Genomic DNA, 22,626 nt, shown 5'->3' on the forward strand with positions numbered 1-22,626 from the left:
ACAGACTCCACGATGTTTCAAAGTTTCGAATTTTCGAAGCCAGGCATTTACAGAGCTTATGATCTGACATCAGCTAGGTTAGCACACGTAGCGTTCATAATTCTGCCCTCCTCCTCCTCCTCCTTCTCGAAGCAAATACTCTTGCTTTTAGAAAGCATTATGCTTTCATAATATCGAGCCATTGCTTAAGGGCTCCAGTGCCTCGATGATGAACGCTATCTTCATCTGTATACATCGAGACGGTATACTTAACTTCTGTACTATCTGTATCTTACCTCGGTATGTTCTACTTACTTGGCATGTTGACATATGATCGAAACGAACCAATGAATGACCGCAAAAATGAGTCCGCGTTCATTACTTTATTAACGTATAAAATAGGTCTCATTGATATTTTAAATAGGCTTCTGTGATAGAAAGTGTCCACTTCAAAACGATTGTTAACTCTAATTAATCCTAATTCAAGCAAGAAAAAAATCGCTTGAATATGATTTTTATATGACTTTTAACCATTACCAAAACGATGTGCTTAACGATCGTCTGCATTTATCTACTAAAGTAGTGCTGGACGATTACAAGGCTGACTCTCGATACGTTCTCTCAGAAAGATAATAAAACAGTTGGAAAAAATATAATAACTAAATTTATTTTTTGCAGTGGTAACTTTCTAACGCCTAGATACTCTTATATGTTCATAGAACAGAACATAACGACATTATTTTCACATCCAGGCGTTTGTTTTATTAAACTGACAGTAATGTCGAAATCAAATTTGACTTCAAAATTTACTTATTTCTCCCTCATACTTTTAATAGGCTTTTAAGAAAAAAAGTGTCACCTTAAGATTAAAATTAAAAAAAATTTTTTTTTTAATAAATCATAAATAAAGGAAAAATTGCTCGATGGAACAAAATTTTTGACACTTTTAATGTGTAGATAAACGTATAGAGGGGTTCTAGACCCGTCGGTATAAACCGATGTACATACATCAACACTTAATGGTGAGGGGATCGGTAGTTTATCTTTGTAGTCAGTTGGGAGAATTTTTGTCTTCAACTATGACGTCATACTGGAGCTATATCATTTTAAAGCGAGCGTAGTTATTACCCAAAACACTTAATTAGGTTGAATTAATCAAATCGTACTCGTTTCACACTGAATTTGGATTATTCAATTTGTATAACTATGCGGGATTTTAATACAAAAAATTTTAACCCTTGCCACGCGAAGAATAAATGTCCACCAATACAGCAATACATCTGTATAAGAGAGAGTACGAAGAAACGATTCATAACAAGAAGACAGAGACGCTGTTCTGTGGCCGGTATTGTGTGAAACTTTATGTAATTATGGATACGGAATTATCAAACAGTATGTCTCCGTGTTTTTTTGTTTAAACGTCTGAACTTTAGAATATTCCGTCTTTTGCGTATGGTAACACGCTATTACATTAACGCGTACAAATTAATTATTTACCACAGTCTTTTAAACGATAAAAAAGCGAGTGGAAATGCTAAAAGAACTGTTAATATTCAATATTTTTTCCATTAAAATTTACATCATATATCATAACCTCCCCAGTCGATGTTCGTGATTTTCAAAAACATCCCCTTTTCACAATAAATTATTAACCGGTTTGTATTGCCAAGCAAATTATTTATTTACCCTGTCAAACTCTGCGCGGCCTTTTCCTAACTTCAAAAACATTTTTTCTGCGAAAAACAAAACAAGTACAAACTAAGATGGAAAAAGAAATGCTAATTTGGCATCACGTGCCTGTACCAAATTATATTTGAAAAAGGTTTTGCAAGGTATTTACTCTTCTAAATTAGATAGTTTACATAAGTCGCGATTCAAACGTCTTAGAAAATGTCCTAAAAATAATTTACGTTTTCGTAATTAATACCTACAAAAAAGCGTATAATTTTAATTGTGCTACACAGCTGTGACAAAGAGTTAAACAAAAATATAAACGGAAGAAATATTTATTTATTTATCTTATTACATACTATATGTGTCAAGGTGAATGAAGAATACAGTTACGTGTGTGCAAATAAACCAGAATCTAGGACGATTGCTTTCGACTCAAAAGCTACTTTTGGAAAAGCTAGCGGAAAAGTTTGACTCATTGTATGGTAGTTTGCCTGCCATGCTTGAAGGCGTGGGTTCGATTCCTGAGAAGGTGGACATTTGATTAAATTTGATTAAAATAGGACCTTAAGTTCAATTTCTGCTTTTTTAAGCAGAAATAAAAATCTGAAGTCAGCTGTTTTTTTAAATTTTTTTAAATTCTTTTTTTGTTGTTTTTTTACAATATTCATTAGAGATAAAACAGAATATTAAAAAATAAAACATCATAGCAATTAAATACGTATTAATATTAAAAATAGTAAACAAAAAAATCCCACAAAGGCATGGCCTGTTCGTGGGTATACAAGAAATTGTTAATGAATTTTTGCTCCCATAATAAATAATGGACAGTTATAATATTTTTGTGTAACATAAGAGGGAGAAAATAAAATATTTTGTAAAAGATTAGATGGTATTTTTTTTGTAATTAAAAAAGGAAATAATTTTTTTTTTTAAAAAACATAAAAATATTCCCTATTATTAAAGGGCAACAAAATATATCAAATGCAAAATATATTTTTAATGCAAAAAACATCAGTAGTCCCAGATACGCTATTTCGACGTCCATGTATACCGTGGAACTATGGAACAAATGTACGCAAGCAGCGTGGAATAAATTAAGGGTCACGTATAATAATTCATACAGGCAATTATTCGGACTGTCTAGGTACTGCAGTGCCTTCGAAATGTTTACAGTTGGACGAATAAACATCTTCGTTGCCCTACTTCGCCAAAGAAGCCTATGGGAGCGCCTGAAAAGCTCTAATAACGCGCTTCTACAAGCCACTGCAGGGTGGATCCATCGATCGAGCGATGGCGGGATATGCTGAGACCACCATAAGTGCATTGATACAAAAAAAACGAAAGCGTTGCACATTACGTCCCTATATAATAGACCAAAAGAAGATTTGTTAATATATACACACACACTCACGAATGTTTGCTTAAAAATCTACAAGACTGCAAATGCACAAAAATAGATCACGTATCAAAATATAAGTATTCAGGTATTATTATAGATTCCACTTTTAATTGGGAAGAACGGGTAAAAACTGTTTGCAATAAGCTAAGAATTTGCCTACTTAACATGTACCATTTAAAACCATACATACCATACCGAGTGCTGAGACTAGGTTACTTGGGGCTAGTTGACTCAATAATTCAATATGGATTAAGAATATGGGGACTAAGTTTCAAATCTTATACCGACAGAGTCTTGAACTTACAGGTACAAATCTTAAAAACCATCGTACCTGTAAAAATAAGGATTGAGGCAAAAGACAACAATAAAATATTATTTTATTATTTTAACGTTTTGCCAATTCACAAACTGTGTCAGTATAAGATAATGACATATCATTTCCTCGATTGCTGTTTTAAATCCAAAGTAACCCACCAGATCGTGACCCGACAAGTATTGGCACAGCAGCTGACGGTACCACGACAGAAGAACTACTATGGAGATAGAACAATGGGGAGTGTAGTACCAAAACTGTACAATTTAATGCCAGCTAAAAATCGTGAGGAAAAAAACCTAAATTCATTTTAAAATGTTAAAAAAATTATTAAACACAGCAAGTGAAACGTAAGTGTGCATGTAAATATATTTTATTCTTCATTTATTATTAAACAATGTGCTTTTAAATTTAAAAATATAAATAATATAACCCGCAGACAAGCTTTAGCTTTGCGGGAGCAAAGATACAATTATTTATGTTACTGATTTATTAAAATAAATTAAACTTTAAAAAAATATATATATATAAAATTTTGTTCTATGCTTGTGTTTATATGATACAATCGGCTTTTTACTATGCTTTTTACATGCTTTTTATATTTACTGGATTTAAAAAAATTTATTGTACTGTTCTTATCAAAATAATCATTATTTTACGTTGAAAGTTCTTTACAGGTTAAAATTATCCCATTTGGTTCAAAAGTTATAATGTTTTGGAAATCACACAATCACAGAATCTTGTTTTCTGAACAAATCATTCAACGTAACTCCCGTGGTATATCCTTTAAGGTTGAAGGTACAGAATTGAATCCAATATTTTTAATAAGCCTGTATTTTAAAGGTACATAATAAAACTCCCGTTATACAAAGATATTGATTAGTAAGCCAACATTGGGTGGAAGGATTTCAGTGTAGATCAAGGGCCTACTCTTCAAACCGTGTCAAGGTTTTGTTGGTACAACACATTCCTACGAAATACTTGAACAAATTTTCGGCGTTCAACCGAAATCATAATGGGTGTGTTAAACCCTGCTGCCATTGGTTGTGTCAAATTACTACTACTATAAAAACTTCAATATTATTATTATGATGGCAGGTTAGTTATTTTTTGCATTACATTTGTTGTTTGATTATATTGTTAATTTTTCATTTATTTTTGTGAATATCCTGTATAAACAACAACTAATTTTCAGCGTATTTTGATCATTTTTGTGACATGGAGATGATCAGTCTTAGGCTTTTTTTTAAAATAAACATTTCATGTCAACCATGTCGGGAATCGGACTCGAGACCTCTTGCATGGTAGGCAAATGCGCTGACCACTACACCACAAGGCCGATTATGAAATCAATACTAAATGTTTTAACTAAATGAGTTCAAACGCGCCTCGTTGGTGTTACCCGTGTGCGGGCGGGCGTTGTCATGCAACAAACACACTCCCTTTGTCAACATTCCCCTCCGTTTATTTTGAATTGCTCTTTTGAGCTTTTGTCTCACAGTATCGTGCTGCAATAATCGTCTTCCTTTGACGCAAAAAATCAATCATATAAGAAAAAAAAAATGGTTTACTTACAACAACAGCAGGCCGCTAATTAGGATGCGAAGTAACGTCTGCTACCAGATATCAAAGATTCCTGTAATCAAATGTTTTACATGAGATATTTAAGTTAAAAAATCTTCATTGTTGCGAGGCATGGTGATTATGACTTGCACTTCAGGTGCCAGAGGCGATAAAATATTTATTTATTTATTTAAATGTACAAAACAGCACTACTGCTAATTGCAATGTACGTGACATATCCAGAAAGTAAGAGTACTGTTTAGCTCTCGTGGTATAAGATTTTTTTTTCCTTTGTTGGTGACACTGATTGGTATTGGGGGATCTTCTGAACACAACGAGCACCAGCGACCCTTGTCAGTACGAAAAATTGCCTCGTAGTGTTCGTTTCTATGAAATATGTCAATAAGAAATCCCGCCAAGTGCGAGGTGCGCGCTATCATAAGGCTCTTTCTCGCGGAAGGAAATTTGAATTGGAAAGTGATGATTTTATGAGCTCCATTGTGACTGGTGATGAAACATGGGTAGCCCATTACATCCTTGAGACAAAAAGACAGTTATCACATTGGCGGCATACTAGTTCCCCATATGCTAAAAAATTCAAAACCTCAATTACGGCCGAAAAATCATGGCATCTGTGTTTTGGGACCGAAAAGGGATAATTTTGTTTGTTTTTTTTTTAACACAATACAGTGAGATCCTACAAAAGCTTAAAATAGCTATTTAAAACAAACGGAGGGGAATGTTGACAAAGGGTGTGTGTTTGTTGCACGACAACGCCCGCCCGCATACGGCTAACGCCACCAAGGCGCGTTGAACTCGTTTGATTGCAATATTTTGAATCACCCTGCATACTAGTCTGACTTAGCGTCTTCAAATTTTCGTCTTTTCACCTTCCTGAAGACTCACATGGGTGGAAAAAAAATTCTAACCGATGAGGAGGTGAAACAAGAGGTCTTGCAGTGGACGAAGAAGATGGCGGGAGAGTTCTATGAGGAGGGTATCGAAAAGCTTGTGACACGACTTACAACCTGCATAGAACGGGAAGGCGGCTTTGTGGAAAAATAAGTCATATGTATATACAAACAATGTACTGTAATTTTTTTTGTAATATTTTTTTTTTAATACAAAAAATGAGTACTCTTACTTTTTGGGTATGCCTCGTAGATATATAATATTGTTTAGGAATCCAAAAACAAGTTTTTAAAAAAAGCACAGTGGATTATTAAGGTGGAACATATAGTGAATACAATAATAGTAAACAAAGACGAATAAGTCCCTAATATACATATATATATATATATATATATTATAAATATATATTTTCAAGCCAATCAACGGGCTTATGGAAGCCCTAACAGATTGGAATTAATGAGTATATAAATATAATAACTCTTAATAAAAACAGTCTTAAAATATATTTAAATCTGTTCAAGAGTCGTGAGTTTTAAATACCTGGATAAATATGTTACAGAAAATGGCAGTGAGTACTGAGAGTGAAGCTAGGAATAGCAGGCGCCACATTCAACAGTATGAAGGATGTCTGGAGATTGGATATTTACTCAGTGAAAACTGAATGCCGCAATAAGAGAATGGACGCAGCAAACTCCGGTGAGAACTGTCATGAAGCGGAAGCGATACGGTTGACTTGGCCATGTACTGCGAATGCCTCCTGAGCGCCTTAACCACGCTTTCCCACTTAAAAGGCATCAGGTTCTTGACGTCTTAGACGTCCACTGCTGACTGTTCGTCGGCAGTTCGTGCCAGAACTATGGGATGCAAATCTAACTTGGGAGGATACACAGGGCTGGCAGCCGACAGAAATGCTCGGAAGATCTTTGTGGACACCATGTGCACCAACTTGGGAGCGAACATGGAATAATGAAAAAAAAAAAGTTCTTGCCAAAGTGCTTCTATTTTTTTACATGAAGTTTAATAAATAAATCAAATATATGACTTGATTTACAGAATAAAAGCAAAACACGTACCTATGTAATGTAGAAATGTAGTAACTTGTCACTATTCATATTTTGAATACGAATTTCCCGTCATCTGTATTTTGCTTTTGTATAGAGTATTCAAAGGCAAATAGAATTCTGAGTATCCGACCAACTTGGAGTATCAATTAGGGTGATTGACATCCCTATAGCCTCCAGAAAGGCTCGGGTATGATGCTTTCAATACAAGTAATTAGTGATGCACATGACTGGTTTTGATAATCGATTCGAAAAAACTTATATTTAAATCAATATCTTTGTTGACAAACATTTCAATAAATCGTAAGTATACTAAGTACATAAAAAGATATGAAAACACGGTATCAGTATTTGAAGGAAAAATATCAAGGAAGATGCTGTTAACCAAAACGGAGTGTGGAGAAGACGGTTTAATCATGAATTAGAGGCACTGTATGGCGAACTTAACTTTGCACATTTCATAAAAGTAAGAAGATTACAATGGTTGGGCCATGTGCACAGAATGAATGATAACCGTACCCCAAAAGAGATTCTTTATACCACTCCGGAAGGTAGAAGAAGCAGAGGCAGACCAAAATTAAGATGGCTGGATAATGTGGAAAGTGACATGAGAGCAATTGGCTTAACGAACTGGAAAAGGGCCGCAGGGTGTAGGGAGGAATGAAGGTAGATTCTGGTGGAGGGCAGGGCCCACAGCGAGATGTGCGGGCTGCTGTGTGTCTAGCCATTTATTCCCTTCTCAAAAATGTTTTTCCTCTCTGTTGCAAAAATTTAGATCTCAATAACTCCCTACGGCGTAAATCCAGCGTGTCTGCAAACATTTGGACGCAATCAAAACATTGTTGAATCAACTCACTGGAATAAAAATAAGTATAAAAAATTGGAAAATTATTTTCAGGCGTTGCCTAGTAGGTGAATTGGTTCAACCAGATAAATCTCACCCACATGATAAAGGTTTCAGCTCTTTTACTTCACAAAAGTCAACAGACGAAAGAGTTTTTTAAGCTAATTAGCAGGCTTATAAAAGCCCTAATAGATTGGCATTAATGAGTATATATATAATAACACTAAATCTAAAAAATATTAAAATCTATTTAAATTTACAAAAGGTATAATTATAGCATAATCTAGGCGGACATGGCAAGTGTGTCGTCGCGACTCATAAGTGACAATACCGCTTGTTTCTTGAATGCTTGCTCATGCTTTTATTGGTTTGCAATTTTACAACCGAAAAGAGTGGCAAAGGGTGTAATTTTCTTTAAATTTAAACTATATATTTAACTTGAGAACTATGAGAGTTTTACTAAACACAATTTTTAATTTTCTGAATCATCATGATATCCTCTACCCGTAAGAATAAAGTTACCCATTCATTTCTCAACACCCTGTATAGGGGGACTGTAAACAATTAACAAAGATCTATATTTATTTATTTACATACATAAGGTTATTGTACATTTTTTGAAACAATAAGTCCCAACTCCATGGGACTAAAAGTCCTGTATTGAGATGGGACGAGCAATTATTTGACCCAGACACATGAGTATATCACCACAAATATAGAATAAGAAACATAGAAAACAATAAATAATAATAATAAAAAATAATTTAAAAAGATACTTTAAAAAACGTGTACAATTAAATGAAAAAAAAATACCAACAACTCAGTCAGGACACCAATTAAACCAATGTTGGTTGAATATGATGTGACGGGTACGTCTCGAAACCGGTAGACATAGAAAAGTCGGTAAGTGGTTATATACAAATATTTAATAACATTTAGTAAAATATTTGACCACAAAGTTAATGCTTTAAATATGAATAACTCAATTATTATTCAAATTTTTAAAGAATAATTGCTTATACGTAGATGTTTGATAAAGTTATAGCAAACAAATATTTTTTTGTCATTATTGTGTTTCTCGAGAGAGTGAATTCTCGGGAACAGAGATAATTGTGCAAATCCGACTTTGATATATTAATATATCTTAATTAAATATGATGCCTAATTGGCCTATTAGGCACGGCACATTGAAATCGATTATTTATTTATTATTCGATTATTTTCATTAATCGATTGTGCGCAACACCATTTGGAATAAAATTAATGAACAAACAAACCTATTGAGACATCCCTCAATATATTCATCTGAATAGTTATCACTATTCAGATGAATACTCACTATTATTCCATTCATTCCAAATATTTTTCGATCCAATGATTTTGATTTGAATTTAATTCAAGCATGTCGTATTGATAACGTGATTTTTTTAAATTCTACATCAATACTACTCCAATCTAATTTGTTTGATTCTGCGTGTTCTTGGCAACTTTATTAAAATATAAATGAAATGTCTATTGGAAATATTCAATATATTTTTTTACGCTTTTGTACGGCATTTAGAAAGTACCTCACAATACATATGTCAATAAAGGCATACTTTATTATAATTTTTTCCGAAATACAAATATAAGCTTAGGTGCTTACCTTCCATTACCTATTAAACAGTTACGGTTGTAGTCTGGTAAAACGCAGCCAAATGAGAAAATCATACGATTTCGTCATTTTAAAACTATTTTTTTTTTAATCGCGCAATTATAGAAAAAAAAACGTAAATTAGATAAACACAATAAATTTAAAAGGTATTTCTATTAAAAAATATACTCAAAAGTTTTATGTCACTTAAATATAATTACTTTTAGACCGGCAGATTACGCCATTTTAAATTTAGAGTTAACTAAGGTATCTAGGATCTCAAAAATGACTAAGTTTAAAACTAAAATTTTTTGCAATAATTTGAAGGTAATAAACATGAAAGTGGACTGAGCAAAATTAAATGTTTTTATTTTTGAAAAAAAATACAAGCATTTTAAATCACAAATGTGACTTAAAATGCTTAGCTATTGTTTTTTCCCATAATTATGATTACTTCACATGCCATACTTTATAAGATTAATTTGTTTACATAAGAACCTAGAATTAAATAGCTATAGGACCTTCAATCCATTTAATCTTCACATTGAAAACGCCTTTTTAAATAAATATTTACTGTCGACCATGGCGGGAATCGAACTCAAAAAGTAGCTGACTACTAATTTATGTGGGAAAACCTTTCGCGCATCTGTTTTTTCCTCAGAACTGTCTACCTATTGACGTCACATCGATTATAATACCCGTTACACGATTCTCAATGTGGCATTTCAAATAACGACCTTTCTGCTCTCCAGCCCAACCCTTCCAACACACTTCAGAAAAAGCTTAGACCCATCCCTTAACTCGGTAATTTAACGCTTTTATGGTTGAATGTTTTAGAGATTTCTATAAAAAAAATTGATTATTAGTTTTTGACTATCATAAAAATACCGACATTCGTATTTTTCAATAGTATTGCTCTAATTATTTATTTTTATTTTAAATAACGAAAAGCGGACTGTAGCAAAAAAACCAATTTCATTTAGTTTTGTAAAAAGTTGAAAATATTTGGATAAAGGAAAGGAGCAAGGAAATGGACTAACCTTCGATGCTATGAGGATTTTCTTCTATTTTGGGCACTGGGTGATAAAAGTTCACTATGAATTATGGATAATAAACGATTTACCATACTAACTTAGTACATGAATGTAAAAAAAACCAACATTTGATCCTGATCATGATGAAAAAAATCTAGGAATTTATGATTCGAAATTCCTCCCCCAAGAAAAATTTAGTCCGAAAACCTTTATAAATAAATGGTGTCTTTAAGGGCTAGAAATATTAGATGAATAGTATGTCAGTATTTAAATTATTATAATTTAAACATATTACAACAGTGATGAAGAACATTTTAGAGAAGATAATATAGGAGTCTAGGCATCTACAGGGCTTATGACCTGTCATTGGCTGGTTTAAGTGGCCACTTTACACAATTTGTAACATTCACTATTTATCCATATTTAAACATGTATATTTCCACGATTCTTTCATCTGTTGATGTTTGTGAAGTTAAGGAGCTGAAACCTTTATTTATGCGAGTGAGATTATTTCTTTTAAATAGCCAGTGTCCTATTTTTATGTATATTAAAAAATATTTAAACAAGACAACACCTACACACAGTGAAAAATTGCACCCTCTTTTGTTATTGTTTTTGTTTTTAATGTTTAAAAATATCAAGTACAATAAATAATGTTCTTTGATCAAGACTAGGATAAATATATTAAGATTGAAATTTATTGCATGAGAGAGGAAAACATTTTTGAAAAGGGAATGTGGAAGTCTAATCTAGCTTATGATCTGTCATTATATGGCTTATGTAGCCACTTTACACATTGTGTAACATTTCATAAATTTATAAAAATAAACTTCAAAACGGTTTTCTATTAATAGGAAAAGTGTTTTCACTAATTTAGATAATGAAGTAACACGGTCTATCGCCGTCAGAATAAAATATCACTTTTTTTAACAATTATGAAATACTGAAATACTAATATGTATATGAAATACTGCCTAGTAAAAAAAAAAATTGACAATTTTTTTTTTTTTAATTTATTATTTTGAACTGCTGCTAAAACTGTTCATTGCATTGGCTACGCCCCTAAATTTTGACCTGTGTTTGTGACCGCTTAAATTGGAACAGAACGTCGTTACGAAACCTTGACGTCGCAATGAGGAACTTCAGCTCTACGGGAAATTGGATACAAAAAATGTTTTCTTACGCGCGGTAAAAATTAGAGCATTAAATTGTAATGTGAAATTTATTAAAAATGCACGAAAAAAAATTTATATATATTTTAATAAAAACGCACTACTTTGAATGACGTCACTGGTTCATATGAACGATCCAATCATATGAGAGCATTGAAGGATATTCGGTTTGGTCACCATAAACGAACTAATCGGAAGAACTGTCATAGAACAACCTCTGACGTCGCATGCGGAGTTATTTCAGAAATACAAAACCTTAAAAAATCATAGCGCTGATAATACGATTTATAAAAATAAAATTAAAAAAAATTCAGCTTAGTTTAATATTCTATTAACAAATAAAAAAAATCACTGAACTTCCTCATTATCAAAGCCAAACATATTGCGTTTTCGAAACGTATTTTTTACACAATTTTTATTTTTGAAATTATGAATGAAAACATTTTTCCGCAATACCCAAAATGATGTTGAAAATATTATTAATTTTTCTGAATCTATTTCGCATATTTGTATTTATTTATTTATTTATTTTACAGAAACAAAAAGTCGACAATGATACAATAAAAAAAAGATACGGTTTAAAGACAGACCAGTAAAGTTTATAAATAAAAATCATACATATTAAATTGTGGTACAACAAAAGGTTGTGTTTATGTGTATTTGTATGAGAGTAAGTGAATAGGTGTATTTGTGTGTATGTGGGAGTAAATGTTCAGGTGTGTGTAAGTGTGAGCATTTTTAAATAGCAGGTGAGATCATATCGCAGCCGGAAAGAATCAGACTTAATTTAATTTTAAATAAATTATGGGGCCTGTTAAATATATATTATACTGATATTTCCCTATTGGGAAAATTAGATTAAGGGTAAGAGACAAATTGACTATATATACTGAGGTGCACTGACGGTGATCGAAAGCAGTAAATGTAAATTCTAAGGAAACGAGAATCTTTTGAGAACAATGAACATTGATTTAAAAAAAGTTATTATCTGTTCATTAATGCTTTAAAAAATCATTGTTTTAGTTGAAGCCACAAGACCTCTAAAACGGATCCAAGTGCGATTCCAACGCAAAAAAAAATCAAATAGAATGTGCTTTCACTGTTTTTGCTGTGACGTTAGAGCCAAAGAATACTTTCGCCTTATACTGGAAAGTTGTGACATTTTGTCGACCACTCGACAATAGTCGACTGGGCATCTCTATTGGTTTGTCATAGTGCTATTCTTGAAAACCCTCCGACAATTCAATTACAAAGATAAATGAAAAAGTGGCAACACTAACAAATCCGTATTTATATTTATTCTGCCACACGTAAACTTTTATTGTTTCTTGTCGGACTTCTTCCGTTAAATATTTTGTGGATAGAATATAATATAAAAATAAAAGAAAATGTTTTACTGAGACACTGTTACATTTATAATTATTATTTTATTTTGACATACCATACATGTTATTAGAAATATTTAATATTCATTTAATGGGTTTTAAAAACATATTGAATAATATATTTATAATAGTCTTATATTTCATTTAAAGATTCTTCTCCTTGTTTCTTTGAATCCCTTAAAATATGTGTGTACATGTTTTTCTTTTTTCAAAATGTTATTACTATTTTATTTTATATTTACATCTGAGCATGCTTTTCATTCTTAACTTTCTAATTATTAATTAATTAATTCTTTCTTTAATATTATTTCCATTTGTAAATACTAACTACAAACTTTAAAATAACTTTTTTTACTTTATTTTAATTTTTAAACAACTTCCATTTATCAACAATATTTTGAATTTGTCCAAATTTTTGTAGACGAGGACTGGATTCAACTCCCTGGAGAGCTGTTTAATGAATGGTGAATCCAGTCCTTGTCTACAAAAATTTGGACAAACTCAAAATATTGTTGATAAATTACCTGGTCCATGAAGAAGTATAGAAATTGAAAAAATAACATTTTCGGGCGTTGCCTAGTATGTAGGTGAAATAATTCAATTAGATTAATCTCACCCGCATAAATCAAGGTTTCAGCTCTTTAACATCACAAACATCAACAGATGAAAGAATTGAAGGAATATAGATGTTCAAATATAGGCAGAATGGTGAATGTTACACAGTGTGTAAAGTGGCCACTTAAACCAGCCATTGACAGGTTATAAGCCCTGTAGATGCCTAGACTTCTATATTACCTTTTCTTAAATGTTCTTCATCTCTGTTGTAGTATGTTAAACTTCCATTTATTTAATTTTTTTCCTTCTCTTTTTTGTACTTTCATTAAAACCTTCCATATAATTGTTACATAATATGGAAACTTCACTGGTCCATTAAAGTTATGTCTAACTGTGTAAAATATAAAACTTTGTAACTGTACTGTATGTTTCCTAAATAAAAGAAAATAAAAAAATATATATATATAAATTTCAAATACGTATTTTGACATTTACGAGCAATAAAATAATTTAAAAATCATGTTTCTAGTGAAACTTCATTTGATAATGGATTGAAAATAAGTACACTTATATTTGTTGCACATTTATTTGATACGCCATCATCATAACATTGATCAGTGTTGTAAATTTTAAGTTAAAATACAACAAAAATACTTACTCGTCATTCAAACATGTATGCCGAGCGTTTTACAAGAAGGAAGTTTGACAGCTGAAGTAAAGATGTCGCATTCGATTGCAGATGTCAAGTGCTTTGGGGCACTCGGGATAAAGTCGATTGGTTGTCAATCGACTGCATTCGTATGGGTGGTTCAAGAATGCTGTCAATCGTCGAATTACGGAAGTCGCATACGGTTTTTAAGACGAACAAGTCCAGCATAAGGCTCCTTATCTGCATTATTCAACGAATGACAGGTCATAAGCCCTGTAAACATCTTAGCTCCAATATTCCTTTCTCGTAAATAAATAACTTGTGATTAGAAGTCAATTCTTGTTTACAAACATCGGCACACAATCACAATATGTTGCAAAAAAATTAAATCCTTTTTTATTCCCACTTCTACGATTCGTAATAAAATCTTCGTTTTATTCAAGTTTTTAACAGGCGGGCTTTTTCTTTGAATACCAGTATAAAATTCAAGCAGGCAATTTCCGTCGTGTGTACCGATACAATTTGTTTACGTAATGCTTGAACATTAAGGTACATAATCGCCTATCATGTTACCTTTGTAAACGTTATGATAAGATTATTTCTTATGGAGGTATTCACTGTTATACTGTTATACGATGATACATGAATACGATATCTTCACCCTTATAGTAATAATGTGCGAATTGTTTTTTTTTAAATATGGGAAGAGTGAAGTAAAAAGAACAACATAACAAAAAGACTTTATTCATTAGCTCCATATGTATCGATGTAATATTTAGTAATCACTGTTAAAATAAAAAAAGGATAGAATTTAAAAGTTACTTATACCTTGATAAAGAAGCTTATGTAGCTTTGAAACCTTTGATATAAAAAAAAAATTGTGGTTAAAAAATAGTTTTTTCATATTTGTTTTATTACCATGGTTTTTATTTAGAACATTATTGCGATCTTAAGCATTACCCAAAATAATTAACAAGGTTGACTTGACCAGACCGGATTCGTTTTTTTCCGTTTATTAAACAGTTTTATGCGTCATTGACGTTTAATCATCAGTGGGGGTAATCACCGTATATGAAGCAAAGTGTATTCGCGTGCAAAAAATATCATCATCATTCCTTTTTGGCACCTAATGGTGAACAGGGCACTGCATTGGTAACACCAATTGCAGCGTATCTTGATCATTTTTTGTTTCAAGAGGGCATCATGATCAGTCTTACGCTTCAGGTACCAGTCCAAGGACTATGAAATATTCTAGTGTAAAAACACCTTTTTAAATTAATATTTCATGCCAACCATATCAGGAATCGAACCCGAGACCTCTTGCATGGAAGGCAAATGCTCTGACCATTACACCAAACAACAAACAAACAAACAAACAAACAAACAAACAAACAAACAAACAAACAAACAAACAAACAAACAAACAAACAAACAAACAAACAAACAAACAAACAAACAAACAAACAAACAAACAAACAAACAAACAAACAAACAAACAAACAAACAGACAACAAACAAACAAACAACACAGTAGGTGATAGAACGCCATATCATTCTATCTTTGCATACAGACCTCGCTTCCTCTACATTCATACATTCCTACTCTTGACATGTCCATCTTCAAGTATTCGATGGACTTTATCGCGCGTTTTCTTCCATCAACATTACATTACACCACGAGGCCGAAAAATATAAATCCCCAAATTTATTTATTCTCTACCCCCGTGATAAGATCCATAATAGCACCCCGGGCCAGGTTCTGCTTGCATTAGCCGTTAGCCGTGTAAAAGCGCCTGTAATATAAATTTAAGAAAATCATCATATTTGATTTCACGTGTTCATATATATGTTACATTTAATCATCATTGTGGCCATATGTAAACACACGCGAAAAAATTCATCAAATTGATCACTCTCTAGAGAGACTAAAGAAGATTCAGAATACCACCCTCGGCATACGTACCCCTGGCTACGGCCCTAGATACACGTCTTTTAGATTTCTCTTTGAAGTGTGAGATAATATTATACGCGAGATGTTTCATACACAATTACGCTTAATTTCCATTTAAATCGTCCCTAATTAAATCGTTACGTGATTCTGATACAGAATGTTATTGATCAAATCAGACATTTCGATCAGTGTTTATGAACCTGATTAAATTTATGCTGTTGGCTTATTTTTGATTTGCGTAAATAGAGAATTAACATATGTATGAGATTCTAATTAAATTAAGCTCTGAAGTTATTGATGGCGCCGTATTATTTTTAGAGCTTTAGAATTAATCGATGTTTTGAAATTAATTTACGTATGCAATATTTTCAATAATAGGAGTTAACTATATTAAACTATGCTAAATAAATAATAAATTCAAACAATGCTAAATATTCACCTATTCCACGGTTCCACGTGTTAGTGAATAAACGAATTCATAAACTTTTCTTTTAACCCACATTTTTTTGTTTGCTATTTTTACTGTTAATATGTATTTCATTTCTACATATTTATCCTTTGTTTTTTAATACTCTGTTTAATTAATTATTTTATATTATTTTTTTTATTATGACTTTAAATATGTTTCTTACTATGTATTCTGTTTTTATTTCGCATTTTACTGAGTTTCAAAACATTTTAAAATTCATATTTATACATTTTAATGATTTTTACTATGGTTTCACTGCATTTATTACTTTGTTTTTATTATATTTTTTTTGCTACGTTTTTCTACTACATTTTTACTACAATTTTACTATGTTTTTATTACATTTTACTATGTTTTTACTACATTTTTTACCATGTTTTTAATCCATTTTTTACTATGTTTTTCACTTTGTCCTGTATCTTTCTAACTGTTTCTATATATTGATTACTGTTTTTTATATTTTTTTGACTGTTTTAGAACGGAGTAAATAACCCTAGTTAGACAGTCAAAGCAACTTTACATAAATTTAAATTTTGTGTATGTAATATAATGATAATAAAAATTTAACAAAATAATAAATAAAAAAAATTAAAAAAACTAAACAAAAGACTCAGACAAACTTTAAAAATGGTGTAAAAAATATTATTATCAATAACATAGAGTATGAATAAAAAAATATACATAATTTTTGGAAAATTAATGTAATAATCCGTAAGCGTTAGTAAATAAATTTTCAAAAAAAAAACAATTTGGTAGCTAAATTTTATATTAGTAAACAAAACTTTTGCTGGAAATCGTGTTTGTAATTTGGTCATAAGGAAAATGATAACTTCCGACATAAGCCCTCCATATAATTTGCCTAACTCACGGCAAAAGGTACGATAAAAGCGGTTGAGTTCAATTCAACTAAAATCGCGGTAATTTTAAAGGGTAACGTATTTATCATTTAAAAAAAAACCTTTATACAGGGTGTTCTTTAAACCCCGTCACATCCTAAACCACGATGATCAGTATGAGCAAGAAGACATATTGGCACCATAAAATATTTTTTTAGAACGACTGAAATCTTAAAAATAAAATATGGAAAAAAACAAATAGTTGCTTACTTCTGCAAGGGAGAAACGAGGAGGGGGGAGTCTGATACACGTCAACCGCACGGCTGCGCCCCCCTCACTTCTCCCCTGCAGAAGTAAGCAACTATTTGTTTTTTTTAAATATTTTATTTTTAAAAATTTGCTTCGTTCTAAATATTTGTTTTAATATGTTAATACGTAATCTTGCACTGATCTTATACTGATCATCGTGGTTTCAGATGTTACAGGGTATAAAAAACACCCTGTATGTCAGAAAATATACAATTGGATAAATACAAAAATAGTTTTTTCTTAAACAAAATAAATAATAAACATATTTTTTCTTAAATAAAACAAAGGTATACACGGTCTGATGGCGGACTTATTGCCACTGGAAATTTCTTACAGTCTGGCCAAAAATAAATACAAAAAATAGTAAAAAAAATAAAACAATAAACAGTTTATTAAAAAAAAAAACATAAATAAAAAAGATAAGAAAATAGAAACAGAAAAAACATTACATTTGTTGTTGAAAAAAACTAGTATTGTTAAAAACTAGTAATGAGCACTAGTTTGTAACAATACTAGTTTTTTTCATTTAAAACGCGACATTTGCTGTTTGTAGACAATATTTGGACCTTAGTGGTTTTTAATGAAAAATAAACAAAAATCATTATGAATAGTTTAAATAAAAACACAGATTTTTCCAAAACTTGTAAAGTGGTTGAACTCGTTATATTTAAACTTGTAAAAATATTCAGTAAACACTGCTAAAAATCTATATAAAAGCACTGAGGTTTAATTAAATAGAGATGATGCTTCATAGACAATAGTTTGAAATTCGTTCCAAAAATTAGCATTGTTACGTGAACATTGCAATGTTTTGCTACGATTTAGTTGCATATAAACTATTTTTTAATTTTTAATTCCCGCTAAAATGGTCATTGCATTGGCCACACCCCTAATACGTCACGATTCATGTTCATTTTCATCTTTGTTCCAAACCATTCAAATTTTTATTTTACATCGTCACGAATCTTGACGTCACAATTATCAATGCCAAACATGTCACGTCTCTCTAGTGACACATATTTTTAAACTTTCTTTTTTAAAGTTATAAATGAAAACGTTTCTCCACAATATTCATATTAACTTTGAAAAACAATTAATTTTTCTAAATCCATTTCATATATTTTTATCGGTATTCGTAGTACGTGATGTTTCCTATTGCTGTTTTGTCAAAAACACCGTGTATAAATGAATTTTAGGTACCTATGATTTAAAATATATATATACATTTGTAAAGAACGATTGTTTGAACGCATTGACGGAGAATAATCAAATCTAGTAATGTAGTTTCAGGAATTTTTTGACATTTTATATTATCAAAACGAGTTCTTCCATTACTTTTTTTTTTGTCTTCAAATAGTACAAACATAATAAATGAATGTCCTAATATTAACTTATATCTAATTATTATTGTTACGGACGTCAAGACGGAACGCGGCCCTTGTAGGGACCGCCACTGCGCTAGACTAAGTGTTTAGATTTAGGGATCTCGGTATGTGTTAGAAATGAGCTGCCCCTCCAATAAAGACTAGTATTTGCCTTTTCCATACCGAGACATTTAGAATAGGCATTTAGTTCGTAAATTAGTTTTAAGTATATTTTTGAATGTTCATCGTTTCGCGCTGCGTTGCCGCCGCAAGAATGCCGTGAGAGCTGGAGGGGGTAGTGCCTATATACGTGGAGGGAGGGAGACAGATAGAGCGGGCGTGCGGCTTCTCTATCGCTCTCTCTCTCTCCGCGCGGCATACGACGGCTAGACCCGCTCGGCGGGGTGAGTGGTGGGGCACGTAGCGCGAACGGTATATAACGTGTACACTCGAAAATAAATGACACTTCTTCTCTGACGTTTGGCTTTTACTCATCTCTACTCGCTTCTCCCCGACCCGGCTTTCTACTCGATTCTACTTCACTTTGCTTGACACCTTCGCTTCACCCTGGACTTGGATTTTGGACTTCTCTCCCGACGGATTCCTGACCACGGCGGACCGGCAACTTCAACCTGAAGTAAGAGGCCCTTCTGAGGACATCTCCGGCCCTGGCGAGTTTGACAAGATCGCCTAGCCTCCGCTGCCTTACAACCAGTGGATCGGGACGTGTGCGTTAGTGACTGCAGCGGAACCACAACACGACGCCGGTAGCGCGTTAGCTACAATTATTAAAACATATACTAATTATTAACATTTTTCAAACGATATACGTCCACTTAAAAAGAAAACTTCTATAAAGCTAAAACGAATAAGATTACTTTTTAAAATTTATCTGCTAAACACATGTTTTTTTAATTGACATTTAAATAAAATATTACTTTTTTGCTCTCTTATTTCCAATGTTATTTCCTTATAATATAACTGTACAGCTCGGTGCATCAACGAGTTCTGTGTACTTGTTTTCCTACGAAATGGTAGTCTTACTTCATGTTTATTTCTTGTTTTATATACATGTAGTATGGCGCCGTGGCGCAGTTGGTAAGACAGCCAACTGTGAATCTGGCGTCGCGGGTTCGATTCCCGCCAGTTGCAAGAAAAGAAACCAAGAAAGATGTTCTTCTCAATTAAACGTAGTTTTGCAGAAAGAAGTCCACAATTTTGAAAAAATGTGATATTGGTGTTATCGGGTGCAGTAAGGTCAATTCTATGTTCTGCTAAAAACAGCCAGACCGCTTTCATACAAAAAACTATAATAATATCCTTCTAAAAATAGTGTCGATCACAAAAACGGTATTTTTCAATTTGCAAAATACACCCACAGCACTGTAAAAATCTTACGGCACTTTAAAAATCATAATAGCCGGTTAAATGTTGTTTGTAATATAAAAAAAACTATAGTATTCATTGTTTATCATTTTTCAAAGTGAAAAATACTCCAACTGGTGTGTAGATTTGATTATTCACACTTTTTACTAAGGTGCTATTTTCTCAGTTTCACTTTTCGATGGCTGGCTGATTTCAGCATAACTACGTTCAATTGGTCTGTGTGTTGTGGTGTATTTTTCACTACCTCCTTCCATATCCCCTCTATTCCACCTGCTGACAAGCCTCAAAATAGAGGCTTAGCGGGTCTTTTTTAAAAGGCGGTTAGAGGCCTTTTAAAAAATTTTTTTTTAAAAACAAAAAAAATCTATTTTAATACACGACATTGGCCCTTTTAGATCAGGGCCACAGAATTTTAAATATTTATTTCTGAAATTCCTTAAACTAAACAACAGTATTTTAAATAATTTTATTTTTCCTGCGAAAAATCGAATAGCCATCGCGTATATTTTATTCCCAAATGAAGCTTTCAGGGGAGCTTTGGGGGTACTTATCTGGTAAAAATAGGCATGAATTGTATTCCGAATGAATCGATAATCTCAAGGGAGTGTATTGTCTCTATAATATATTTACTTACTCATAAATACTGTCGAGGTAATATAAATAATGGTTGTGTGTTATTTTCATTTATTATTTTGCTAGAAATATTCTAAAGAAGGCATGTTTATATTTTAATCGCTAACTTTGTTATTTATCAATAGTATATCGAGTTTTTAGACGAGTCCGGATTTTACACCCCGGGGAGTTATCGAGATTAAAACGTATTGCAAAAGAGAAGAAAAACATTTTTTCAAAACTTAAAAGCTTAAAAGAGCTGAAACCTTTATTGATCTATGTAATATTCATATGACAACAGAAACGAAGAACATTTTAGAGAAGGTAATATAGAAGAAGTGAAGAAATGTTTGTCGCTAGAGGCAAAATTTGCAGTTCACAATAGAGTCCTGGTCCCGACCCTGATGTATGGACTGACCAGGGATGAAAGTAGGCTGAATGCTGTCGAAATGCGATCTTTCGGGCGAATGTGTGGTAAAATTATATACGATAGATGCACAAATGTTGAGATCCGTACAGTATGTAAGCCTGAGATAAGCACTATCGACAAAATCAAGAAAGGAGCTCTGCGCTGGTTTGGACATGTAGAGCGAATGGACAGCGAAAGAACGACTAAGAATATTTACAATGCAAATGTTGATGGAGGCAGAAATAGAGGAAGACTGCGAAAGACATGGCATGAACAAAAACATGTTAAAAGTTGAAATAATCGGCATTCGTGCATGAGAATAAAAATGTATGAATGTAGAGGAAGCGAGATCTGTATGAAAAGGTAGAGTGATGTGGCGTTCTATCCTCTCAGCCTTTCCTTACGGGGAAACTGCGTGATGGTTTTGTTGTATTATATAGAAGTTTAGACATCTACAGGCCTTTGACCTGTCATCGGCTGGTTTAAGTGGCCTCTTTACACACTGTGAAACATTACCATTCTGCCCATATTCAAACTTCTATATTCCTTTAATTCTTTCATCTGTTGATGTTTGTTAAGTAAAAGAGCTGAAACCTTTATTAATGCGGGTGAGATTCATCTAATGGAATTATTTCAGCCACATTTATAGATGTTTAAATATGGGCAGAATGGTGAATGTTACACAGTGTGTAAAGTGGCCACTTCAATCAGCCAATGACAGGTCATAAACCCTGTAGATGCCTAGACTTCTATATTACCTCCTCTTAAATGTTCTTCATCTCTGTTCTCATAGGTTAATATGAACAGCTTCCCAGGGAGTTGAATCCAGTCCTTGTCTACATAAATTTGGAAGAACTCAAAATATTGTTGATCTATGTAAGATCGATCTGACGTTCCCCGTTGCAATAAAATCAAATCATTATAACTCCGGGGGGAGTAAAAACCATTGAAATCTACAAAACTTTTAATATAATGTACGTATTGATTTAACTGACTTGTGTAAAAAAAGTATAAAAGTAAAAATGTATTTTCGGGCGTTGCTTAGTAGGTAAAATGCCTCGGTCTAATGAGTCTGAATGCAGCAACCCAAATTAACTGTATTGTCACATTTGTATCA

The 22,626-nt window shown here is 32.4% G+C and overlaps 1 pseudogene across 1 annotated transcript in view; it reads right to left on the reverse strand.

Moving 5' to 3' along the window:
• Window positions 1-22,626, reverse strand: part of LOC148277255 (calbindin-32 pseudogene) — a 192,032-nt pseudogene that overhangs the window by 125,592 nt on the left and 43,814 nt on the right. Inside the window, exon 3 of the transcript XR_015823542.1 lies at window positions 4,941-5,001. The product of XR_015823542.1 is annotated as a calbindin-32 pseudogene (transcript). The remainder of the gene's footprint in view (window positions 1-4,940; window positions 5,002-22,626) is intronic.

This window comes from Micrasema longulum, unplaced genomic scaffold, assembly GCF_059751315.1.
Source record: "Micrasema longulum isolate JH-2025_06_02 unplaced genomic scaffold, ASM5975131v1 h1tg001060l, whole genome shotgun sequence".
Classification (NCBI taxonomy): domain Eukaryota; kingdom Metazoa; phylum Arthropoda; class Insecta; order Trichoptera; family Brachycentridae; genus Micrasema; species Micrasema longulum.